Source organism: Salvelinus fontinalis, chromosome 10, assembly GCF_029448725.1.
Source record: "Salvelinus fontinalis isolate EN_2023a chromosome 10, ASM2944872v1, whole genome shotgun sequence".
Taxonomy (NCBI): domain Eukaryota; kingdom Metazoa; phylum Chordata; class Actinopteri; order Salmoniformes; family Salmonidae; genus Salvelinus; species Salvelinus fontinalis.
The window spans coordinates 5,901,557-5,923,651 of record NC_074674.1 but is presented as its reverse complement, the minus strand read 5'-3'; the positions used below and the strand labels follow the sequence as shown (position 1 = coordinate 5,923,651).

General features: G+C 45.8%; 1 pseudogene; it reads right to left on the bottom strand.

Moving 5' to 3' along the window:
- The window catches only part of LOC129863164 (rab proteins geranylgeranyltransferase component A 2-like), a 58,572-nt pseudogene extending 41,920 nt beyond the window's left edge, over window positions 1–16,652 (bottom strand).
- Window positions 16,653–22,095: the final 5,443 nt, after the last annotated feature.

Below are 22,095 nucleotides of genomic sequence, written 5' to 3'. Positions count from 1 at the left end.
TTGTGTGTGTGTGTCTGTGTCTGTGTCTGTGTGTGTGTGTGTGTGTGTGTGTGTGTGTGTGTGTGTGTGTGTGTGTGTGTGTGTGTGTGTGTGTGTGTGTGTGTGTGTGTGTGTGTGTGTGTGTCTGTGTGCGTGTGTCTGTATGTCCATGTGTGTGTGTGTGCCCATGTCCCTGTGTACGATAAATTCTCAATGGAATACTCACTTGCCGGACGCCTTGTCCAGAACCAGACACTGAACTGAGTGGCGAAGACAGTAGATTCCTCCAAAAACAGCATCATGCGAACAGTACACAGAGGAGAGAGAAGGGAGTTTAGATAGTGGCTAGTCAGTGTAGATAAACATAAACACTGCAAAATACTCCAAAATTCCAAAATACTACATTTTTTAAATCTCCCTCAAAGAAAAAGTGGAATCACTACATGTGGTTACAATCACTATAAAACAGTGTATTTGTGCTTCCTGGTTAAGTTCAGCTTTTCAAAACTCAAGGATACATGGGTTTAGCCAGGTTAAGCCAAGCTCCCACGCAGACCCAGCTGCATAACACAGACAGAACAGGTCTATGAGCCTGGCACGGGCTCTTTGAAAACAGAGTGAATGACAGCCAGAGATGGCTGGGGTTTCAAGGAGCTCTGCCATCTGAGAGACTGGGCAGAGAGCAGGTCTAGAGAAACCGCGGGAGGAATGGAGAGGAGGGACCCAGACATGCCTACCTCACAGACCCCACCGGTTTGTACCTGCCCCCTTTAGTTTAATTACCAGACACGGCATCTTAATAACGCATAGCGAGAGTAAAGAGAATAGAACTCACAGACAATCATCCAGGCCCATGTCATGTCCTCTACAGAACCCCATTCAGACGACAGGGAACCCCTTTTGATGTCATTAACCCTAACTGACAGACGTTTAAGCTGATATTACTCTAATTAACTGGCCGCTGTCCTTCCCAATGATGCCATCCCGCGGCTGAAAAGGCGCAGCTGAAGCGCGGCCGGCCCTCACTCGCCCCCCTTTGGCTCCTGCCACATCACTCCGCATCGCTGCTAAATTAACAGTTGTGAAAATCCCCTCTGAGCCCCCGGTCTTTATAGCCTCTAAATGGCATTTCAGTTCCTATCAAGGCAGGAATCAGGGGACGTGATTTTTTAATACGGTGGCAAAACAATAGGGGCCATTAATAGCCGAACTCCGTGACAGTGCGCTCGGCGATGATTTATGAGTTTGTGTATAATTTGATTATGCTATTAATTCCACTGATTACAGCTGCAGCTAGTGTGGAGAAGGTCACATCCCAAATAAATCTTCGACAACCCTCCTCTCCCCCCTCTTACAAAACAACTGCCTCCAACTAGTTATTTCTGTAATTAAAAGGTAATGTAACAAGAAGCAGAAATAAGCTGCAGGCTCTAGCGATAGCAAGGCAGAAATAAATAAAACAGAGAGTCCCTTAAAGGCTGCCAGACACAATTTTCTTGACAACTCAATCCCATGCCTTATAATGATGGCAGGGCATGTATTTATAAGTTTACACAGGACGTGTCCACCTCCAAGTACTGAATGCTGCCGTGTTTGCTAGATTCTCATCTCAGTTTCAGTCATGACAGTTAGGTCTGGGAGGTTTCTCTCAAGCTTTGACAAGCCTGGAGGAACAGCAGGTGTTGTGCACTCTTCATCCTCACATGGAGGAACACTAGAGATGGATTGTTCCATTACAGTCTAGAGATAAGTCTAAAGTGTATGTATTGAGGAGCACTGCTTAGCAATACCATGTGGTTCAAGCTCACTTTTGCACAACATCCTCTTAAACAAGTCTTGACTGAGTCTCCTAAAACTCTCCTGAAACTCTGTAATTGTTCCAGTGTTGAACTAAGCCCTGACTCAACCCTTTTAAGAGTGTTGAACTAAGCCCTGACTCAACCCTTTAAGAGTGTTGCACTAAGCCCTGACTCAACCCTTTTAAGAGTGTTGAACTAAGCCCTGACTCAACCCTTTTAAGAGTGTTGAACTAAGCCCTGGCTCAACCCTTTTAAGAGTGTTGCATTAAGCCCTGACTCAACCCTTTAAGAGTGTTGAACTAAGCCCTAACTCAACCATTTAAGAGTGTTGCACTAAGCCCTGACTCAACCCTTTTAAGAGTGTTGCACTAAGCCCTAACTCAACCCTTTAAGAGTGTTGCACTAAGCCCTAACTCAACCCTTCAAGAGTGTTGAACTAAGCCCTGACTCAACCCTTTAAGAGTGTTGAACTAAGCCCTGACTCAACCCTTCAAGAGTGTTGAACTAAGCCCTGACTCAACCCTTCAAGAGTGTTGAACTAAGCCCTGACTCAACCCTTCAAGAGTGTTGAACTAAGCCCTGACCCTTAAAAAGGCTGTTGAACTGAAGACCTGACTGAACCCTTATAAAGCCTGGTGGAACAGAAGCTGCAGGTTCTGTAGATGCATGTTTTCTCTCTCCACCTCCAAGAAGGAGAAACAGGTGGGACGTTTTAGAAGGTCCTGGGAGGATTTCAGAGGGTTTGTGGACAATAAATCCTCACCATGTCAAGAACACGCTAAGCAAACTAAATTACGATGTGTACACAGACCGCTTACCTGTCAAGATCATTGCCGGCAAATTCTGCTGTAATCTGGGGAGCTGGGTGTCAGAGTGGGGGGCTAATGATTGGCCAATAATTAAATGAAAAACAAAGAGCCATGCCGCATGGTGAGGCCTTCTGCACATAATTAAATCCTGTTGGTTAAATGATGTTTATTGCTCCATGAGTAGAAAAAAACAGAATGCTCGACAAACAATCATCTGTATTAATGAATGCTTTTCCCCATCCTCTCAATCGGTTTCATTCTGCCTGCTGTCTGATTGGAGCGTGGCAATGCTGCATGCAAATCAAAACGTGTCACGGCCAAATGCTTTTTCAGGGTAAATGAATAGCGGTCTATCCCCAAGTCATGGAACGGTACGAGGGGCATAGGCAGAATACGGACTACGGCAGTCAAAGCGCCAAAGGTTATTTAGAAATTAAAAAGTCTTCCCTGTCAAAACTTGAGGAATAATCCAGGCGAGGACACAAAAGCATTTCATCACTTTATTAGCAGTGCTGCTCGCTGATCTGTGAATAACCTGAGAGAGTGAGAATTATTGAGTTTGCACAGCCATCTATCCATCCATCACCTGCAAGCAGGTATCACATTGATGGATGATCCCTCCTCCAAACACCACTCTCTAGCTCAGATTTTTTTCTCCCTCTCCATCTGACTCGCTACCTCTTTTTTGTTTCTTCTCTCTCACTCTACCTCCAACTATTTCTTATTCCTTCCATTTCTACTATTGTAACCTTAATTACCTCCACTATTTGGGAGGAGACATTGAGAAAAAACTGACCTTCTGACTAGAGTCAAGGTTTGAAGTCAAGGTGAGACATTGTGATGTTTTTAATCTAAGATATAAAACTAGGGAGATTAAAGTAATAGCTCAATTCCTTTTCATCACCGGTAGAACAAAATAAAGACATGGAAATTCAGAATGGGAAAACACCAGAGAGCGAGAGAGAGATGGTGACAGACAGGTGTGATCATGTGTTGTCTCTTTACCTTGCTTATCTGAACGTCAGAGAAGGAGATTAGAGGAAGGAGTGGGAATCAAATATGCAAATGACTGAGCCTCAAGCAGAGGAGCTTTATTCAAATTCTAAAAGTCAGGTAGAAGATGAATCCAACCTCTGTATCCTACATATTAGACTTATGTCTCTACATCTACCCCCAAAGGTAAAAACAGATGAGGAGGAAGACGTTAAGACTCCATTTGGAGGCTCTTAATATGTATTCATCACTTTCTATTAATTACTACATCATTATAGCAAATCCTTTTTTTTCTGAATAGTTTATTATAATACAATTAAGCAATAAGGCACGACGGGCTGTGGTATATGGCCAATATACCACAGCTAAGGGCTGTTCTAATGCACGACGCAACGCAGAGTGCCAAGATACAGCCCTTAGCCGTGGTATATTGGCTATATACCACAAACCCCAGAGCTTTATTGCTATTATAAACTGGTTAGCAACGTCATTAGAGCAGTAAAAATACATGTTTTGTCATACCCGTGGTATACGTCTGTTAATACGCACCTGAAATGTGAGGTGTGCAGCCATTCTCTATGATGGATTTAGTTGGATGCAAATTGATTGCATCCCAGATACCCTACATGACCAAAAGTATATAGACACCTGCTTGTCAAACATCTCATTCCAAAATCATGGGCATTAATATGGAGTTAGTCCCCCCTTTGCTGCTATAACAGCCTCCACTCTTCTGGGAAGGCTTTCCACTAGATGTTGGAACATTGCTGCTATAACAGCCTCCACTCTTCTGGGAAGGCTTTCCACTAGATGTTGGAACATTGCTGCGGGGACTTGCTTCAATTCAGGCACAAGAGCATTAGTGAGGTCGGGCACTGATGTTGGGCGATTAGGTCTGTCTCACAGTCGGCGTTCCAATTTGTCCTAAAGGTGTTTGATGGGGTTGAGGTCAAGGCTCTGTGCAGGCCAGTTAAGTTATTCCACACCGATCTCGACAAACCATTCCTGTATGGACCTCGCTTTGTGCACGGAGGCATTGTCATGCTGAAACAGGAAAGGGTCTTCCCCAAACTGTTGCCACAAAGTTGGAAGCACAGAATCATCTAGAATTTCATTGTATGCTGTGTAGCATTAAGATTTCCCTTCACTGGAACTAAGGGGCCTACCCCGAACCATGTAAAACAGCCCCATACCATTATTAATCCTCCAACAAACTTTACAGTTGGCACTATGCATTGGGGCAGGTAGCGTTTTCCTGGCATCCGCCAAACCCAGATTTGTCCGTCGGACCGGGGAAGAGTGATTCATCCCTTCTGAGAACGCATTTACACTGCTCCAGGTTCCAATGGAGGCGAGCTTAACACCACTCCGCCTGATGCTCGGCATTGAACATGCGACCTTAGGCTTGTGTGCGGCTGCTCGGCCATGGAAACCCATCTCATGAAGCTCTTGATGAGCAGTTATTGTGCTTACGTAGCTTCCTGATGCAGTTTGGAACTCTGTAGTGTGTTGCAACCGATGACAGACGGTTTTTACACACTGCGTGCTTCAGCACTCGGCGGTCCCGTTCTGTGAGCTTGTGTGGCCTACCACTTGGCAACTGGGCAGTTGTTGCTCCAAGACATTTCCACGTCACAATAACAGCACTTACAGTTGACCGGGGCAGCTCTAACAGGGCAGAAATGTGACAAACTGACTCGTTGGAAAGGCGGCATCCTATGACGGTACCAGGTTGAAAGTCACTGAGATCTTCAGTAAGATCATTCTACTGGCAATGTTTGTCTATGGCGATTGAAAAACTATGTGCTCAATTGTATACTCTGGTCAGCAATGGGTGTGGCTGAAATAGCCGACTCCACTAATTTGAAGGGGTGTCCATATACTTTTCTATATATAGTGTATATCGGTTTCATGGCACTGACTTGGACAGCACAGCGTGTTCAATAGAACATGACCTATCTCCAGGCTGCTCCGCCGTAGAAAACAACTCTGTCATATATGCAACTCAGCGCATGACACCTCCATGGTGTAGATATATCCCAGCCAGAGAATGGAAACGCAGGCAGGCAGCCAAAGTCATATGCACAACCCCGGGGCAAGTGTAAAAGGCTATATCCAGCTGCATCCACTGCCTTTGGGGAGTTGTTCTCGCATTGTCTGGCTGTGAGCCATTATCCCCTGCAGTAGTATTACCATCCTCTCTGTCTCTCTCTCACTCTCTCTCATCCTCTCACTCTCTCTCATCCTCTCACTCTCTCTCATCCACTCACTCTCTCTCATCCTCTCACTCTCTCTCTCATCCTCTCTCTCTCTCTCATCCTCTCACTCTCTCTCATCCTCTCACTCTCTCTCTCATCCTCTCGCTCTCTCTCATCCTCTCTCGCTCTCTCTCATCCTCTCTCTCTCATCCTCTCTCTCTCATCCTCTCTCTCTCTCTCATCATCTCTCTCTCTCTCTCTCATTCTCTCTCTCTCTCTCTCTCTCTCATTCTCTCTCTCTCTCTCTCACTCTCTCTCTCCCCCACCCTCTAGCCCTCTCTCTCCCCCCATACAATTGCTTTTAATCTCTCTCTCTATCTCCCTTCATCTCACTCTCTCTCCCCCCATCCTTCACCAATCTTTGCCCATTTCAAATAAAATCAAACACAGTAAGGTTCTTAATTGTAACCCATAAATTATTTGATTGAGATATATAAACTCAGCAAGAAAAGAAACGTCCCTTTTTCAGGACCCTGTCTTTCAAAGATAATTCGGAAAAATCCAAATAACTTCACAGATCTTCATTGTAAAGGGTTTAAACACTGTTTCCCATGACAACGCAGGAGTGGCTTTGAGACAAGTCTCTGAATGTCCTTGAGTGGCCCAGCCAGAGCCCGGACTTGAACCCGATCGAACATCTCTGGAGAGACCTGAAAAAAGCTGTGCAGGAACACTCCCCATCCAACCTGACAGCTTGAGAGGATATGCAGAGAAGAATGTGAGAAACTCCCCAAATACAGGTGTGCCAAGCTTGTAGCATCATACCCAAGAAGACTCAAGGCTGTAATTGCTGTCAAAGGTGCTTCAACAAAGTACTGAGTAAAGGGTCTGAATACTTATGTAAATGTCATATTTATTTATTGTTATTATTTTTTATTTGCTAAATTTCAAAAATCAGTTTTTGCTTTGTCATTATGGGGTCTTATGTGTAGATTGATGAAGAAAAAAAACGATTTAATACATTTAGAACAAGGCTGTAACGCAACAAAATGTTGAAAAAGTCAAGGGGTCTGAATACTTTCCGAATGCACTGTATATACACTGAGTGTACAAAACATTAGGAACACCTTCCTAATATTGAGTTGCAGCCCCTTTTGCTCTCAGAACAGACTCAATTCTTATATAAAGGTTAAATGGGGGGCACGGACTCTACAAGGTGTCCACAGTATTCTACAGGGATGCTGACCCATGTTGACTCCAATGCTTCCCACAGTTGTGTAAAGTTGACTGGATGTCCTTTGGGTGGTGGACCTTTCTTGATACACATGGGAAACTGTTGAGCGTGAAAATTCCAGCAGTGTTACAGTTCTTAACACACCCAGTTCAAAGGCACTTAAATCTTTTGTCATATACACTGATTGAAGTGGATTTAACAAGTGACCTCAATAAGGGATCATAGATTTAACCTGGATTCACCTGGTCAGTCTATGTCAGTGTATATTCGTCTGCAATGGACCTTTAGCACAGACATAAGGAACCACTGACCTGCAGAAGCACTGAGGAATGTCCCACAGGCCGTAGCGGGGGAACAGGAAGGGTGTGTTGCTGTAATGCCCCAGACAACACAGGAAGTGCTGCGTTGCTCTCAGGCCCTCCCCGGCAGACCTCCGGGGTCACCATGGCGATGGAGTACAGGAAGAGATGCTGCAGGTTCTCTGTCAGCTTCTTGGTCTGTAGGATGTCCCAGAAGGAGAAGCTCTGAGAAGATGGAGAGAGAGGAGAGCAGGGAATACCACTGGAGAGAAGTCTGGAGAGAGAGGAGAGCAGGGAATACCACTGGAGAGAAGTCTGGAGAGAGAGGAGAGCAGGGAATACCACTGCAGAGAAGTCTGGAGAGAGAGGTGAGCAGGGAATACCACTGGAGAGAAGTCTGGAGAGAGAGGAGAGGAGAGAATACCACTGGAGAGAAGTCTGGAGAGAGAGGAGAGCAGGGAATACCACTGGAGAGAAGACTGGAGAGAGAGGAGAGCAGGGAATACCACTGGAGAGAAGTCTGGAGAGAGAGGAGAGCAGGGAATACCACTGGAGAGAATGGAGAGAGAGGAGAGCAGGGAATACCACTGGAGAGAAGTCTGGAGAGAGAGGAGAGCAGGGAATACCACTGGAGAGAATGGAGAGAGAGGAGAGCAGGGAATACCACTGGAGAGAAGTCTGGAGAGAGAGGAGAGCAGGGAATACCACTGGAGAGAAGTCTGGAGAGAGAGGAGAGCAGGGAATACCACTGGAGAGAATGGAGAGAGAGGAGAGCAGGGAATACCACTGGAGAGAAGTCTGGAGAGAGAGGAGAGCAGGGAATACCACTGGAGAGAATGGAGAGAGAGGAGAGCAGGGAATACCACTGGAGAGAAGTCTGGAGAGAGAGGAGAGCAGGGAATACCACTGGAGAGAAGTCTGGAGAGAGAGAGAGGAGAGAATACCACTGGAGAGAATGGAGAAATGGAGAGAGAGGGGAGAGCAGGGAATACCACTGGAGATAAGTATGGAGAGAGAGGAGAGAATACCACTGGAGAGAATGGAGAGAGAGAGAGGTGAGCAGGGAATACCACTGGAGAGAATGGAGAGAGAGAGAGGAGAGCAGGGAATACTGCTGGAGAGAAGTCTGGAGAGAGAGAGGAGAGCAGGGAATACCACTGGAGAGAATGGAGAGAGAGAGGAGAGCAGGGAATACTACTGGAGAGAAGTATGGAGAGAGAGGTGAGCAGGGAATACCACTGGAGAGAATGGAGAGAGAGAGGAGAGCAGGGAATACTACTGGAGAGAAGTCTGGAGAGAGAGAGGAGAGCAGGGAATACCACTGGAGAGAAGTCTGGAGAGAGAGGTGAGCAGGGAATACCACTGGAGAGAAGAGAGAGGAGAGCAGGGAATACCACTGGAGAGAATGGAGAGAGAGAGAAGAGCAGGGAATACCACTGGAGAGAATGGAGAGAGAGAGGAGAGCAGGGAATACCACTGGAGAGAAGTCTGGAGAGAGAGAGGAGAGCAGGGAAAACCACTGGAGAGAAGTATGGAGAGAGAAAGGAGAACAGGGAATACCACTGGAGAGAATGGAGAGAGAGATGAGAGCAGGGAATACCACTGGAGAGAAGTCTGGAGAGAGAGAGGAGAGCAGGGAATACCACTGGAGAGAAGTCTGGAGAGAGAGAGGAGAACAGGGAATACCACTGGAGAGAATGGAGAGAGAGAGGAGAGCAGGGAATACCACTGGAGAGAAGTCTGGAGAGAGAGGTGAGCAGGGAATACCACTGGAGAGAAGAGAGAGAGAGAGGAGAGCAGGGAATACCACTGGAGAGATTGGAGAGAGAGAGGAGAGCAGGGAATACCACTGGAGAGAAGTCTGGAGAGAGAGAGGAGAACAGGGAATACCACTGGAGAGAATGGAGAGAGAGAGGAGAGCAGGGAATACCACTGGAGAGAAGTCTGGAGAGAGAGGTGAGCAGGGAATACCACTGGAGAGAAGAGAGAGAGAGAGAGAGGAGAGCAGGGAATACCACTGGAGAGATTGGAGAGAGAGAGGAGAGCAGGGAATACCACTGGAGAGAAGTCTGGAGAGAGAGGAGAGCAGGGAATACCACTGGAGAGAAGTCTGGAGAGAGAGAGAAGAGCAGGGAATACCACTGGAGAGAAGTCTGGAGAGAGAGAGGAGAGCAGGGAATACCACTGGAGAGAATGGAGAGAGAGATGAGAGCAGGGAATACCACTGGAGAGAATGGAGAGAGAGAGGAGAGCAGGGAATACCACTGGAGAGAAGTCTGGAGAGAGAGGTGAGCAGGGAATACCACTGGAGAGAAGAGAGAGAGAGAGAGGAGAGCAAGGAATACCACTGGAGAGATTGGAGAGAGAGAGGAGAGCAGGGAATACCACTGGAGAGAAGTCTGGAGAGAGAGGAGAGCAGGGAATACCACTGGAGAGAAGTCTGGAGAGAGAGAGAAGAGCAGGGAATACCACTGGAGAGAAGTCTGGAGAGAGAGAGGAGAGCAGGGAATACCACTGGAGAGAATGGAGAGAGAGAGGAGAGCAGGGAATATCACTAGAGAGAAAGGTGAGCAGGGAATACCACTGGAGAGAATGGAGAGAGAAAGGTGAGCAGGGAATACCACTGGAGAGAAGTCTGGAGAGAGAGAGGTGAGCAGGGAATACCACTGGAGAGAAGTCTGGAGAGAGAGAGGTGAGCAGGGAATACCACTGGAGAGAAGTCTGGAGAGAGAGAGGTGAGCAGGGAATACCACTGGAGAGAATGGAGAGAGAGAGGAGAGCAGGGAATACCACTGGAGAGAATGGAGAGAGAGATGAGAGCAGTGAATACCACTGGCGAGGTCTGGAGAGAGAGGTGAGCAGGGAATACCATTTGCTGTATTGGACTTGTTAATGTGTGAAAGTTACATATTTCAAAATAATATTTTCGAATTTCCCGCGCTGCCTTTTCAGCGGAATGTTGTCGAGGGGTTCCGCTAGCGGAACGTGTGTCCTAGAAAGGTTAAAAACGTCACCCGCATCCTCACCTACCGCAACAGGAAAGTGGAGCAGGTAGAGTGCACAACACACACACACAGATGTTGAGCTGAGATACAAGATCTAACAGATTTCATTGACTTTCTGATTACTGTCAGATTAATGCTGTTACACAAACAGCTGTTTCCTCTCTGAAGATATAATACACATGTTGTTCAGCAATGTCTCTACATTTCATTCATTGACTGGTGGTTATGAACATCGGTTTTTAATTTGAGTACTTCAATCACTCTGCTCAAGATAGATACACTTGTTCTTAATGCAACTGCTGTGTCAAACTTTACGGAAAAAGCAAACCATGTAATAATCTGAGACGAGATAGATACGAGATAGATAAATAGGGGGAGAAAGAGTGAGAGAGAAAGAGAGAGAATGGGGATGAGTGGGAATGGAATGGTGAGGGTGTGTGAAAATGAAAAAGCAGGGCGGGGACGGGGATGACGGGGGTGACGGGGCAGACAGGGACAAGTGAGTGTGGTCAAATATGGGACAGCTATCTTGAGCAGAGTGATTGAAGTACTCAAATTAAAAACCGATGTTCATAACCACCAGTCAATGAATGAAATGTAGAGACATTGCTGAACAACATGTGTATTATATCTTCAGAGAGGAAACAGCTGTTTGTGTAACAGCATTAATCTGACAGTAATCAGAAAGTCAATGAAATCTGTTAGATCTTGTATCTCAGCTCAACATCTGTGTGTGTGTGTTGTGCACTCTACCTGCTCCACTTTCCTGTTGCGGTAGGTGAGGATGCGGGTGACGTTTTTAACCTTTCTAGGACACACGTTCCGCTAGCGGAACCCCTCGACAACATTCCGCTGAAAAGGCAGCGCGGGAAATTCGAAAATATTATTTTGAAATATGTAACTTTCACACATTAACAAGTCCAATACAGCAAATGAAAGATAAACATCTTGTTAATCTACCCATCGTGTCCGATTTAAAAAATGCTTTACAGCGAAAACACAACATATGATTATGTTAGATCACCGCCAAGTCCAAAAAACACACAGCCATTTTCCCAGCCAAAGATAGGAGTCACAAAAAGCAGAAATAGAGATAAAATTAATCACTAACCTTTGATGATCTTTATCAGATGACACTCATAGGACATCATCTTACCCCATACATGTATGTTTTGTTTGATAATGTGCATATTTATATCCAAAAATCTCAGTTTACATTGGCGCCATGTTCAGAAATGCCTCCAAAATATCCGGAGAAATTGCAGAGAGCCACATCAAATAACAGAAATACTCATCATAAACTTTGATGAAAGATACATGTTTCACATAGAATTAAAGATACACTTGTTCTTAATGCAACTGCTGTGTCAAACTTTACGGAAAAAGCAAACCATGCAATAATCTGAGATAATCTGGCGCTCAGATAGAAACTCCGCCATGTTGGAGTCAACAGAAATACGAAATTACATTATAAATATTCCCTAACCTTTGATGATCTTCATCAGAATGCACTCACAGGAATCCTAGTTCCACAATAAATTGTTGTTTTGTTCAATAATGTCCATTATTTATGTCCAAGTAGCTACTTTTGTTAGCACTTTTAGTACACATATCCAAACGCTCGTGCAGGTCCAGGCGAAGTTCGGACGAAAACTTCAAAAAGTTATATTACAGGTCGAATAAACTTGTCAAACTAAGTATAGAATCAATCTTTAGGATGTTGTTATCATAAATATTCAATAACGTTCCAACCGGAGAATTCCTTTGTGTCTATAGAAGTAATGGAATGCAAGTTGATATCATGTTGAATGCGCCTGACCAGGACCTGGCTCTCTGCCAGATCACTGACTCAAACAGCTCCCATCCGGCTCAACGTCACAGTAGAAGCTTCATTCAACGTTCTACAGACTGTTGACATCTAGTGGAAGCCGTAAGAAGTGCAAACATATCCATATCCCACTGGGATTTCAATAGGCGATGAGTTGAAAATCGACCAGCCTCAGAATTCCCACTTCCTGTTTGGATTTTTTCTCAGGTTTTTGCCTACCATACGAGTTCTGTTATACTCACAGACATCATTCAAACAGTTTTAGAAACTTCAGAGTGTTTTATATCCAATAGTAATAATAATATGCATATATTTGCATATGGGACAGAGTAGGAGGCAGTTCACTCTGGGCACGCTATTCATCCAAAGTGAAAATGCTGCCTCCTATCTCTAAAAAGTTTTAAACTCTGCATATCGGCTGACATTGGACTTGATGAGGAGGTCCACCAATGAGCCACGAGAGAACAGGAGCTGGAACAGTCTGAATTCTATGGGGCATGGAAACGTTGCTCAATTGGTTTCAAGGGACTTAACGTGTGCCAGGAAAACATTCCCCACATCAGTACACCATCGCCACCAGCCTGTACCGTTGACACCAGGCAGGATGGGGCCATGGATTCCTGCTGCTGACGCCAAATCCTGACTCTGCCATCAGCATGACGCAACAGGAACCGGGATTCGTCAGACCAGGCAATGTTTTTCCACTTCTCAATTGTCAAGTGTTGGTGATCGCCTGCCCACTGGAGCCACTTCTTCTTTTTAGCTGATAGGAGTGGACCCCGGTGTGGTCGTCTGCTGCAATAGCCCATCCGTGACATGGGTCGACTAGTTGTGTGTTCCGTGACGCTGTTCTGCACACCACTGTTGTACTGCGCCCTTATTTGCCTGTTTGTGGCCCGCCTGTTAGTTTACATGATTCTTGCTGTTGTCCTTCCACCTCTCATCAAGGAGCTGTTGTCCTTCCACCTCTCATCAAGGAGCTGTTGTCCTTCCACCTCTCATCAAGGAGCTGTTGTCCTTCCACCTCTCATCAAGGAGCTGTTGTCCTTCCACCTCTCATCAAGGAGCTGTTGTCCTTCCACCTCTCATCAAGGAGCTGTTGTCCCCCAGAGGACTGCCGCTGACTGGATGTTTTGTGTTTGTCTCACCATTCTCTGTAAACCCTAGACACTGTCGTGTGTGAAAAGCCCGGGATGCCGTCCGTTTCGGAGATACTGGAACCGGTGCGCCTGGAACCGACGATCATACCACACTCAAAGTCACTTAGGACACTCGTTTGGCCCATTCTAATGTTCAACCAAACAGTAACTGAATGCCTCGATGCCTGTCTACCTGCTTTATATAGCAAGCCACGGCCACATGACTCCATTTTGGTGAATGGGGTGGTGTACCTAATACACTGGCCACAGTGTATACTCGCTGTATTGTTTAAAATGGTGTGGCCTTACAGTCAATCAAACATTAGGTTACACAGAATAATACAGTTACACAGTTAGTTTGGAGCATTGCACACAAGTCACGCCGTCATTGAATCATAAATGTTTCACACCTCCATATACCGTACCAACCTTAGACATGAGGTCAAAGTTGAACCTCCGTCCCTCATTAACGATCTTAGTATAGGTGATATTTTTATTGGGTTCTGGTTGGCTCTCAGTTGGAGAGGGGCTGGCCTGCTCCTGCCCCCCCCCCCCCCCCCCCCCCCCCCTGGGTCTCCTCTGTCTGGGGTGCCACCTCTCCCTCCTGTTGGGTCTGTTCTGCCTGGGGGCCACCTCTCCCTCCTGTTGGGTCTGTTCTGCCTGGGGGCCACATCTCCCTCCTGTTGGGTCTCCTCTGTCTGGGGTGCCACCTCTCCCTCCTGTTGGGTCTGTTCTGCCTGGGGGCCACCTCTCCTTCCTGTTGGGTCTGTTCTGCCTGGGGGCCACCTCTCCCTCCTGTTGGGTCTGTTCTGCCCCAGCATCAGGTTAGGGGCTGGAGATGCCTCATCACTGACCATCACTGGCTTTTCCTCCTCCACAGAGCTGTTCTCTACCAGACACCTCTCTACCTCCCCTCTGAGTCTGGGGTTTGAGGCCAGTCCTCTTCTGGCTGTGCCGGGTGGAGATTATAACAGAACAATATAGTGTGCACGCACGCACACACACACACACACAGACACACAGACACACAGACAAACACACACACACTCTTGCACAGACACACACTTGCAGACACACACACACGCACACACACTTGCACACACACACACGCACAAACACATGCACAGACAGACACAGACACACATCCTTATGCCAAAGTCTCTCACAATAACCCTCAGGACAATCACCGTTAACACATTGTTTTGTGAAAGGTCAAAGCAGACGGACCATTACATATTCACACCTCCAATTAGTCACAGTGGTTAAATGAGATCATGTAATGTTTTGTGAGGATGTGCTACATCTAGAGGAACGAACACAGCTAGACTCACTTTGTACTCCACGGTCCAGGACAGCAGTCCACTGAATTTGAAACTGGCCCAGTTTCCAGTATAGTACTTTCTCCTGTAGGATTGAGCATTGAAGGAATTGGGATCATGTCATTTTTCACACCTTGTACACAATCATGCACATTTAACTTATCAAGAAATCAATTTTAATGAACAAGTATACAGAAAATTAACACCAGTACGCAGTACACTATTCTAGCACACCTGATTATAATAATTAGCTTGTTGAAAAGCTGAATCAGGTTAGTTACAACTGGGGTTGGAGTTCAAACCTATAGGAGGGCATCTCTCCAGGAACAGGGTTGGAGTTAAAACCTACAGGAGGGTGGCTCTCCAGGAACAGGGTTGGAGTTAAAACCTACTACAGGAGGGTAGCTCTCCAGGAACAGGGTTGGAGTTAAAACCTACAGGAGGGTAGATCTCCATGAACAGGGTTGGAGTTAAAACCTACAGGAGGGTAGCTCTCCAGGAACAGGGTTGGAGTTTAAACCTACAGGAGGGTAGCTCTCCAGGAACAGGGTTGGAGTTAAACCTACAGGACAGTAGCTATCCAGGAACAGGGTTGGAGAGCCCTGGCCTAGGCTATTTGGAATTTGTATCAAAATTCATTATCACACAGAATGAACCCCTAACCCGAGCACCATCTCTCCCCAGTGCAATCCAATATAACCTAACACAGCTCCCTCGCCCCCTCAGACTCACCCTGACCCAGCTCTCTCACCCCCTCAGAATCACCCTGACCCAGCTCCCTCGGACTCACCCTAACCGAGCTCCCTCACACCTTCACCCTTACCCAGCTCCCTCACCCCCTCAGACTCACCCTTACCCAGTTCTCTCACCCCATCAGACTAACCCTTACCCAGCTCCCTCACCCCTTCCCAGCTCCCTCACCTCCTCAGACACACCCTTACCAAGCTTCCTCACCCCTTCACAGCTCCCTCACCCTCTCAGACTCACCCTTACCCAGCTCCCTCACCCCTTTCCAGCTCGCTCACCCCTTCACTCCCACCCAGCTCCCTCACCCCCTCAGAATCACCCTTACCCAGTTCTCTCACCCCCTCAGACTCACCTGTCAACATGCAAGACCCTCTTTCCAAAACGGGAGCAGGCAATTGAAATGACAGACTCAGAGAAGCCTGGAAATGAACAGAGACAGTAGACCCATTGTCAGACCCAAAATTCAACTCTTCAATCCATTATCTCCATGTGGTTGTTGTCTGAATGGCATGGTTTATTCAATTTGAGTAATGCTTTCCAATTCAACCTGAACTCATTGACAAGCAGCACACTGCGTTAACGGCACCTGCTCATTCAGGTACTAGTGATGAGTATTTCTTTGAGTGTATTGCTTATTCTATTGTCAATGGGAGATAAATGTCTAGAATGATACTCTTAGGCCATTTGAAGTTGACAGTTGAACAAGGTTAAAATAAAATGAGTTCCATTTGAATAGCACTACGTTTTCCCCCCTGGGGGAGAAAGCAGTAGCCTCTGATGAAGAGCACACCAAGGAAACATCCACCTGGTGTCCATCTAAACAAGTGAAAGAGGTTTCTATTCCCTGGAGATGACAAAAGGTGAAATGTCCAGTCAGAGGCAGAAGAGTCTGGCCACAGAGACTGCGTTTACACAGGCAGCCTAATTCTGATAGTTTTCCACAAAATGGTCTTTTGGCCAATCAGATCAGATCTTCTGCCAATAATTGGGCAAAAGATCTGAATTGGGCTGCCTGTGTAAACGCAGCCAGAGAGAGGGGCTAGGTAAGCGAGATTGAGAGGCAGTGCCACAGATAGAGCCCAGAAAACAACCCCATTAGGCCACTAAGACAGCCTGGTCTCTCCATCCCTCTTCCTCCTCATCTGGCCTTGCACCGTCCCATCTCACACACACAATGGGAAAGTGATTTATTCTCAAGTACATGCCACCACTTCCTCACCTCTCCCTGTGAGAGCATCTCCCAGCCCCAACAGAAAGCCAGAGGTTTGGGGCCTTCCGGGTGGCGCAGTCTAGAGCACTGCATCGCAGCGCTAGCTGTGCCACCAGAGTCTCTGGGTTCGCGCCCAGGCTCTATTGCAGCCGGCAGCGACCGGGAGGTCCGTGGGGCAACGCACAATTGGCCTTGTCTCATCGCGCTCCAGCGACTCCTGTGGCGGGCCGGGCGCAGTGCGCGCTAACCAAGGAGGCCAGGTGCATGGTGTTTCCTCCGACACATTGGTGCGGCTGGCTTCCGGGTTGGAGGCGCGCTGTGTTAAAGAAGCAGTGCGGCTTGGTTGGGTTGTGTTTTGAAGGATGCATGGCTCTCGACCTTCGTCTCTCCCGAGCCCGTACGGGAGTTGTAGCGATGAGACAAGATAGTAATTACTAGCGATTGGATACCACAACATTGGGGAGAAAAGGGGGTAAAGATAAAATTTAAAATTTAAAAAAAAAGAAAGCCAGAGGTTTACACTATTTAACAGAGAGCATCTCCCAGCCCCAACAGAAAGCCAGAGGTTTACACTATTTAACAGAGAGCATCTCCCAGCCCCAACAGAAAGCCAGAGGTTTACACTATTTAACAGAGAGCATCTCCCAGCCCCAACAGAAAGCCAGAGGTTTACACTATTTAACAGAGAGCATCTCCCAGCCCCAACAGAAAGCCAGAGGTTTACACTATTTAACAGAGAGCATCTCCCAGCCCCAACAGAAAGCCAGAGGTTTACACTATTTAACAGAGAGCATCTCCCAGCCCCAACAGAAAGCCAGAGGTTTACACTATTTAACAGAGAGCATCTCCCAGCCCCAACAGAAAGCCAGAGGTTTACACTATTTAACAGAGAGCATCTCCCAGCCCCAACAGAAAGCCAGAGGTTTACACTATTTAACAGAGAGCATCTCCCAGCCCCAACAGAAAGCCAGAGGTTTACACTATTTAACAGAGAGCATCTCCCAGCCCCAACAGAAAGCCAGAGGTTTACACTATTTAACAGAGAGCATCTCCCAGTCCCAACAGAAAGCCAGAGGTTTACACTATTTAACAGAGAGCATCTCCCAGCCCCAACAGAAAGCCAGAGGTTTACACTATTTAACAGAGAGCATCTCCCAGCCCCAACAGAAAGCCAGAGGTTTACACTATTTAACAGAGAGCATCTCCCAGCCCCAACAGAAAGCCAGAGGTTTACACTATTTAACAGAGCATCTCCCAGCCCCAACAGAAAGCCAGAGGTTTACACTATTTAACAGAGAGCATCTCCCAGCCCCAACAGAAAGCCAGAGGTTTACACTATTTAACAGAGAGCATCTCCCAGCCCCAACAGAAAGCCAGAGGTTTACACTATTTAACAGAGAGCATCTCCCAGCCCCAACAGAAAGCCAGAGGTTTACACTATTTAACAGAGAGCATCTCCCAGCCCCAACAGAAAGCCAGAGGTTTACACTATTTAACAGAGAGCATCTCCCAGCCCCAACAGAAAGCCAGAGGTTTACACTATTTAACAGAGAGCATCACCCAGCCCCAACAGAAAGCCAGAGGTTTACACTGTCCTACGCACACCTTCCACATAGCCTACACGGTCCAATCACTATCACCATTTCTACACAAGGCCTATAGACTACAGAAGACTTACACAGCTGTATGCTGTGGTTGCATCGCCTTAGACGATGCACAAACATGGAGTAAAGCTATCCAGTGGACACCCCTATCAATGTTGCAACAGCAAAGAGAACAATAAAAGTGGACACAGCTAGAAAACCAACTCATTCTCAATGAAGTGCCCTGTGGGGAAAACAACATGGTTGTACATCTCTACCCACCAGGCCATTCTTGAGGTGTCTTTAAAAAGTGTAAATATTCTCAGATGCCATCTTTTAATGCCATTTATCGTGTCTGGTATTGATTTTTTTCCACATCATATTTGCTAAAGACAAACATTACCTAACTGCCTCAAAGCACTGATGCCACAGAGACAGACCTCATAAATAATAGATCTGGCCGGCAGGACTTTGATGACCGAGCAAAGCCAGAAATGCTTTCAGCAGGAATTGTATGAAATCATAAATCACTCTTCATTTCAGAGAACATTCCAAAATGGATTCTCTCTCTCTCCACCTTGAAAGTCATTTGACGTGTTATTTATAGTCTGGCTGAGAGAGCTTGGGAAGGCAGAAGAGGCTAGCAGCAAACAGGGAGCAACATGGGAAGGCACTTCAGTCAACAGTAACACCATCCCCGTCCATCCTCGTCCCTCTGTCACTGGTGCACACAGATGTACACACACGCAGGTTAGGCCTATAGGCTATCGTGTAGGTCAGTCACAGAACCACATCTGTGGCCATACAGAGATTAAGCTATGCATTTTTAATGAATAGTCCAGGAATGGAGTCAATCTGAGGGCATAGCCTAGTTGCCATTATGGCTGCATTTACACGGGCAGCCAAATTCTGATTATGCCACTACAGTAATTTAACTTTTGACCAATCAGATCAGATCTTTTGTCTATAATTGGGCAAAAGATTAGAATTAGGTTGCCTGTATGAACGCAGCCTTAGAGATTGTTTTGATTTGATACATAGAAGAGATGAGAAGAAGTGTGAGAAAAAATGATTAATTCCCTGATCATAGTGATGTCATCCATATAGAAAGAAATTCATGTACAGTAGAGGCAGGATGATACCAGTATCGTGATATTTTTTCAATGGCAAAAATTTAAATGCGACGCAGACTCACTACAACTCTTTTGCTGTATGTAAAATATTGTGTGCTACAGCTTGTAAAATACATAAATGTGACTCTGGATGACGACACATTTGGTTTCTAACATAAGCACTATTTCCCTAAAGATATTAAATCAGATACGTGTTTTGTTTCCTTGCTGTGATACTAGCTAACGAGTATCGCGATACTGGTATCGTCCCGGCCCGAATGTACAGACGTAGCCTATTCAGCAGTATGTCTGTGTAGCTGCTGATTCTAGGACATTCAGATTAAAATGAACTTTGGTCCATTCTATTTCGTCTAACTATGAGGTCTTCAAAGTTTATAGTCTTTCTTTCTCACCCAGTCTACTCATATCATTTTTTACAAGCAGCATACAATGCAAGGTGACGATAAACCAGTAACGCCATTTTGTTTTGTGTTGTGTCACTAGACAAATTTGTTTTATAAACCTGACGAATAAGCAAGAAGTCTAAGTGCAAGTCAGAGATGTGTCAACTAGTAAAGATGGTGATTGTTGGCTTTGTTCCACAATCACATGTCCTGCTAATGGAGGCCCTTCCTGGCAGTGACTGTGGAGGTCCCACCAAGATGGATAGTTACATTAACACAACAGCAGGGAACGGCTCAGCGAGGTACCGGCCCTGTTTGCTTTATTGCACATCTATTAAGACTCTGCACAAGACCAGTTCCACTGTGAGATCGGAAGTAAATTGTGCATCTCAGTCACTGCCGTCTCAGGAACGTGAACACAATCGATTTGCCTCTGATGATACCATTTCACATTAAATTAACGACTGGACAAAAGAGAAGCAATGGCCCAGGGATGCTATGTTGATAAAAAAAATATATAGGTAAAATGTTGACAATTACAACAGCAAAAACAAATGGGAGAATTAGAGGAGAAGAGGAGAATTAGGACAGCAACACAACAGTTGCATAGACTCCATTTAAGAAACTTTCAGACACCAAATGTACAGATGTCCAACAGAGAATTATCCACGCAGACCTGAGGTCCCCTGCGCCACTCTGCGCCAACCCACAGTGTACGTGAGGTGTGTGTGAATTGGATACTGACGGGGTGCAACCAACAGGAACACCCTGCCTCACACAGGTAAAGGGCCAGCAGATGGAAAAACCATGTCATTAGAGGGCCACGATATTCATGAACAACTGTTCCCTGTCCACAGACATTGTTTGTCTTAGGTTTGTGTGCAGAGGCTGGGGAACCTGGAAAACACACTTGTCTGACCAACCTTGACACAGAACACTGCCTGCACTGAAATAGACTGGGTCATCAGTGCAGTCTTGTCACCCACAGTCTGGGGACCAGCTGGCTTAAAGTTTTGCACCAGCAAAACCAGAAGTGGGCCAGAGATATTCAATTTGTACACAATCAATCATAGTGTTGAATTATAGCAATAGGCATCTAAACGGTCATATGTTTTGTGTATGATGGCATCACATTGATTAGACTAATCTGTGGCTGAAAATGAGTTCAAACAATTCATATTCTGATGAACCTGATAATGAAATATTAAATGTCTTATCCTGTATTGTCTTGCTAGGATTTCTAACAAGTAGATTAGATCATCTCTGTGGGGGTTGGACAGACAGTTGTTCATTTAATTGGCTAAAATAAGTTTTACATTTCGCTACCCAACAGTAGCCTAGGTTGGCAATACAATGACACTGCATATGTCTCTGAACTGAGGGTGGCCTTTGCCTTTAATGCTAGCTAGCTATTTGGCTGTGTTTACCTTGTGTGCCATGTGCAACTGTTGGTTGTTTGGGTTAGTTAGCTACCCATCTTCCAATCAAACAGGGACATGATAGCGATAATTCATAATGAAAGCTGAAAGCTATCTAACATTAGCTAGCATCACACAGATGTTGACATCCGTGGAGGCTGGTGGGAGGAGCTATAGGAGGATGGGCTGATTGTAATGGCTAGGATGCTATAAATGGAATGGAGTCAAACATGTGGTTTTAGTATGTTTGATACCATTCCATTTATTCCATTACAGCCATCACATTGGGTCCGTTCTCCTATATCTCCTCCCACCAGCCTCCACCTGATATTCTGATGATCATGACACTATCTTGCTAGCTATCCATGTCGAAATGGTGAGCCAAATATTACGCATTTAGAAAATTATATGAATTGTTGTCGTTAGTTAGTTTTATATTCAAATGGTACACGTTGTTAGATATGCCCTACTCATATGTTAGCAAGCAAGCTAGCTAACATTATGCTAACGTCAACAACTACCACTAGCTAATGCTAGCAGCCCTTCTGGACGAAAGACAAGATTTTTGAACCATCTCCAATTTCAGCTGCACTGTTCTCAAGAAAATGATTGAAAGTACACACCACTGGCAAAACAATAATAGTTTCTCATCTGTCTCGAATATGATAACAATTCGGATGGTAGGTTGTCAGCAGCCATGTTGAGCAATATGCGCACTGTATCATGTGACAGGAGATAAGACGGAAAGTCTCTCATGAGAGATAAGATGTTATGCTGATGAAGGAGGACCCAAAAGCGACGTAATAGAAACAGAGTCTTTATTCCAGTCTTAAACAAACAATGATGTTCCTGGATATTATCCAAAGGTAATCCAAAACAGGAAACTGAAAACCTCTTGTCAGTAGAGAGGAACGACTGGAGACGCGACCACCGACTGCAGGTCGCTTCAGGAAGGCACAGACCGTAGCTGACATAGACACCTGCTCACACGCAACATCTGACAAATGCAAAAACACAAC